At 50.2% G+C, this 5,213-nt stretch overlaps 1 protein-coding gene and 1 long non-coding RNA gene across 2 annotated transcripts in view; one reads left to right on the forward strand and one right to left on the reverse strand.

The window, feature by feature from the left end:
* The window catches only part of LOC145420235 (TOG array regulator of axonemal microtubules protein 1-like), a 321,547-nt gene that overhangs the window by 228,056 nt on the left and 88,278 nt on the right, over window positions 1-5,213 (forward strand). The gene's annotated exons all lie outside the window — the stretch shown is intronic.
* The window catches only part of LOC145420236 (uncharacterized), a 210,664-nt gene that overhangs the window by 158,029 nt on the left and 47,422 nt on the right, over window positions 1-5,213 (reverse strand). The window lies entirely within an intron of this gene.

Genomic DNA, 5,213 nt, shown 5'->3' on the forward strand with positions numbered 1-5,213 from the left:
CGGAGCGCGCAGGGGCGGCCATTGGCAGAGCTGCGGGTCGGACGTTGAAATACAGCGAATTCAGATTAATCTTCCGTCCTTTCTCTCTCTCGACAGGTAAATAAATATGAACTCTCGCAGAGAGATCACGTTTTCGGGTACAGCGACAGCCAACCTGTTTGAGTGTTTGGTGATGAGCGGCTCGCCTGCCACGGGCTACCTGCACGCCGCCTCGTTCAGGGATGTGAGGACACTTCAGATGGGCCTACAGCTTCTAAGGGACATGTGGACAAAGGTAGATGGGTTGTACGTCCCGAAATCCGACTTAGAATCCCTGCATGCGATGGAATATAAGAGCGCTGGATCCCACCCTCCGGATATCCCTCAGTGTATTGCAGTAGACGCGAGGAAACTGGCTAGATATTACATATATCTCCTTTTCCGTTACTGTGTCAGCGCAGCGGAGCACGGTTCGGCTGGCAGAGTTCACAAAGAGCACACGCTGCATCTTACGGACATCCCAACGTCTTGGATGCAATCTGTGACATCCACGAATTTCCCCTCCGCTCCTCCGATGATGATCGCACACCAGAGCGTTCCCGGCGTGCGCCAGCAGCAACAGCCTCAACCTAGTGGAATGACACAGGTGAATAGTACCCATCAACACGAACAGAGGTATACCGCTACACATGCTCAGGAACACTTGACGCTCCGTGATATTACACCGCAACAACATCATCGACACCAGCAACTCTATAACCCCGGCGACGTCCCACTTCGGCATACTCTAGCACACGAACAAACAGCAGCCGAACGTAACAGACAACTCACCTCGACGCACAAGGTCAACCCTGAGATCCCACCAAAGAAGCCCTGTGCTATTGTTGGGAAACGACCCCACGTGCAGCGTCGCTCCGGAGGAGCTTATCGGTCCGCCGCGGAGAGCGATGACGATTAGAGCTCTCTCTACCTCACGCACACACACGCACACACACACACAGAGAGAACAGTATAAATACAAACACACACACACACACACACACACATATACAGAAGCAGCTCTAATGTCAAACAACTATGGCTTTGCAAGGAAATAAGGTCGAGGTTGGTCGTTTCAGTGAAGGAATGTATGTCAAGTCTGAGCACCACGTACACGAAAGCCTGGCCAGAACATGTGGTGTGTGCATGGACGTCATACTTACCAAACAGAATCCCTCGGAGCGCGTCTTTGCCATCTTACCAAACTGCCAACATTGCTTCTGCCTGCACTGTATACGAACCTGGAGAAGAAAGACAGATGTTGTGTCATACAACGCGGCGAAGGGATGCCCTGAATGTCGGACTGTGTCCTTTTACTTCATACCGTCTAAATGCTGGGTGACAGATCAGGACGAAAAGAACGAGATCATCAGCCTCTACAAGACGAGTATTCTGTCCAAAATAACATGCAAATATTTTCTCAAAGGCAACTGTGTGTTTGGGCCGGACTGTTTCTACAAGCACAGTGCAGGATCGCCCAACAACAGACCACTGTTTTACTAGCGGATCGACACAGCCAGCGCAGAGAAGTGACTGTAGACACTGTTACACGGCCTGCAAGGGACTGCAAGCGTCCTATTTGGAGATGCTGTGATTCATAATAATACTACTGTGCTTGTCTCTGGGTCGTGCGTTGAGGCTGCGTTTGGTATCTCGATGCCTCCCATTTGTACCTGCTGCATGTATCTACGCGTCTCTGTTTAACAGTCACTATTTTTGATGGTATTGCTGAATAAAATGTATAAAATCTTTTCTTTGTGTATGTGTGAATCATTTGACCCAATGTTTACTCGAACACTAACAAACAGAATCGCACTGCTGTTTAAATGTTGACAATAAAAAAATTTTATTACGTGCCGCAGTTGGTACAATATCGTCGTACATTTGTTGTCAGTCAAATAACTGTCATATGCACTTGTTACAATATCTTTATACATTAGTTGTCTTGCATTGTACAAGTAAAGTCCAGTCTTCTTCTCAACTCAAGTCTTCGTCTCACACATCGGTGAGACATACTTGGTTCACGAAGTTTCACTGGGGCTCCCAGTCTGGCTTTGACAGGAACCCGAGTCCCCTTCGAGGTGTACTGCTTATTCCTGCGTGGCGTATAGTACATATTCACAGCTTCAAACTCGTACGACAGGTTTCTGCGAATACGGTCCTTGCCGCCCGCACGCTTCAAATCGGACCGGTCTCGACGTCTCAGCCCGAGACGACTTTTAACCGGAGCTCTGGGTGGCACTGGCGACACGGCAAGCTGCGCCATGGGTGAAACGACCCCTTCTGTGGGATAGCCCCCTGTCTCTTGAGCCAGTGCAGACGTAGTCTCAATGCAGGTAGCCTCAGTCGTCCGGCCCTGGACTTTGTTCCACGCTTGCAAAGAGTTCTCGTGCGTTGTATCCATAAGTCGTTTTGAATACAACACGCTTCTAAGTTGGTTACACAATCTTTGATGGCGATCGGCAAATTCTTCACCGTATTGATGCAGAGCGTGGTGACGCGTCATGCCCAAGAAGGTCGCGAAAGACGTGTTTTTAAACCGATCGCACAAATGTCCAAGGTTCCAGATGGTCAGGTAATGGTGCACAGCCATAGCTTGTGTACGAGGTGTAACTCGAGAAGCTGTGTTGGATGAGACTTTGTTTCTTGGGTGGATTGTCTTATACTCCGGGTCGGCCGGGTAATGTAGCCAGGTCGGCCGAGTAATGTAGCCAGGTCGGCCGGGTAATGTAGCTATGGACCCCCCCTCCCCCCAGTGTGTTTGTGAGAATAAGGGGGTAAGTCGTCGACCGACTGACACAGAACACAGTGATCGTGGGAGCACAAAAAACACATAATACTGTTTATTTCCAAATAGTATGCGTTAAACACATGATACAGAATGAATGGTGATAACACAATTGTCATACTTTCAAGCAAGCTGCTCCTGTAGCAAGCCTATATTATGTTACATTTGCAAAAACATTAGACCGCCAGGATGAACGCCAACATGCTCAGGGAGGCTATCACAACGGAGCCTCGTGTGGATAGCGTAGAACGCGAATATGCACCATCTCCGTGCATTGTGGTCTCGCCGTGTGCTGCGGTCGTGGTGTCGAAATACCATGGGATCTCTGTTGAGACCGTGAGCTCTTCGTCCATTGTGGACTCGCCGTGTTCTGTGACTGTGAGGACGATAAGGCATTCAAGCTCTGTGGGGTCTCTGGATTCACCTGTCCGAACCGTACACGAGTACAACCCTGTGTCAGCCACACTGACGTTCCTTACAATCACAGAAACGTTTCCGTTGTTCATGGATGGGTCCATCAGCCGCACTCTGCCGTGGAAGTCTGCGTGTTGCTTGGTCTCCTTTGCGTGTTGCTTGGTCTCATTTAAACGCTTATTCCAAACGTGAAACACGTATCTGTCATCGGTGTATCCTTCCTTCGTCCACAATGCGATCAGGTTGTCGTTGGTACGCCTCAGACTCTCACAGTGAAGAGCGACATCTTGTCCGCTCGTCGCGCTTACGTGTTTGGGATCTGATGGCAAGAAAAAAAAAAACATTCGAGTAGTCACACAGCGGGGTACGATCGAAAGGTGTTACTTTGGGCGTGCAATGGACAGTGTTCACGTAAAGCAAAGGCAAGAGTGTGCAATGCAGGCCATTAAACGTTGCAAGTGACTACATACCTGTTGTGTTGAGAGCCGTAGCTAGGGACAAGGCGCACAGCAACATCCAAAAGCACGAAAGGCGTAACGTTGCCATATCGTTCGCTGTCGATTCACCGAGGTTATTGTTAACGTGTGATACTTGTGGCTCCTATTACTGTCTGTGCCGTTCGGACTATATGAGTCTAAATACTCCCCCTCCCCTCCCCAACCCCGACCTAGGTAGTTCGGATCCCCGACCTAGGTGAGTCGGATCCCCGACCTACAGTCAGACACACAAGCAAAAAAACAAAACAAAAAAAAACCACACAACAAGACCGACCGATGTGCTCAACGAGCGTTTTATTTCGATGTGACATATGAATTAGCCAGTGTGGTTCCTATACTCTACAACAACAAAAGGTTCACACAGTCTATCGTTCACCTGTAATACACTTCGCCCTGCACACGGACCATTTCGCCCCCTTGTTGTAACTCTTCTCTGGTGTGACACAACAAAAGGAAAGCATTGCGGACTCGCTGTGTCCTGCGGTTGGTGATAACACAATTGCCATACTTTCAAGCAAGCTGCTCCTGTAGCAAGCCTATATTATGTTACATTTGCAAAAACATTAGACCGCCAGGATGAACGCCAACATGCTCAGGGAGGCTATCACAACGGAGCCTCGTGTGGATAGCGTAGAACACGAATATGCACCATCTCCGTGCATTGCGGACTCGCTGTGTCCTGCGGTTGTGGGAATGACATGACGCGGGATCTCTGTGCGTTCTCCGTGCATTGTGGACTCGCCGTGTCCTTCGGTCGTGGGGTCGAAATTGCGCGGGATCTCTGTTGAGACCGTGAGCTCTCCGTGCATTGCGGACACGCCGTGTGCTGCTGTTGTGGGCATGACATGACGCGGGATCTCTGTTGAGACCGTGAGCTCCCCATTCATTGTGGACTCGCCGTGTCCTTCGGTCGTGGGGTCGAAATTGCGCGGGATCTCTGTTGAGACCGTGAGCTCTCCGTGCATTGCGGACACGCCGTGTGCTGCTGTTGTGGGCATGACATGACGCGGGATCTCTGTGCGTTCTCCGTGCATTGTGGACTCGCCGTGTCCTTCGGTCGTGGGGTCGAAATGGAGCGGGATCTCTGTTGAGATCGTGAGCTCTTCGTCCATTGTGGACTCGCCGTGTTCTGTGACTGTGAGGACGATAAGGCATTCAAGCTTTGTGGGGTCTCTGAGTTCACCTGTCAGAACCATACACGAGTACAACCCTGTGTCAGCCACACTGACGTTCCTTACAATCACAGAAACGTTTCCGTTGTTCATGGATGGGTCCATCAGCCGCACTCTGCCGTGGAAGTCTGCGTGTTGATTGGTCTCCCTTAAACGCTTATTCCAAACGTGAAACACGTAACTGTCATCGGCGTGTCCTTCCTTTGTCCACAATGCGATCAGGTTGCCGTTGGTACGCCTCAGACCCTCACAGTGAAGAGCGACATCTTGTCCGCTCGTCGCGCTTACGTGTTTGGGATCTGATGGCAAGAAAAAACATTTGAG

Source organism: Astatotilapia calliptera, chromosome 14, assembly GCF_964374335.1.
Source record: "Astatotilapia calliptera chromosome 14, fAstCal68.1, whole genome shotgun sequence".
NCBI classification, from domain to species: Eukaryota; Metazoa; Chordata; class Actinopteri; order Cichliformes; family Cichlidae; genus Astatotilapia; species Astatotilapia calliptera.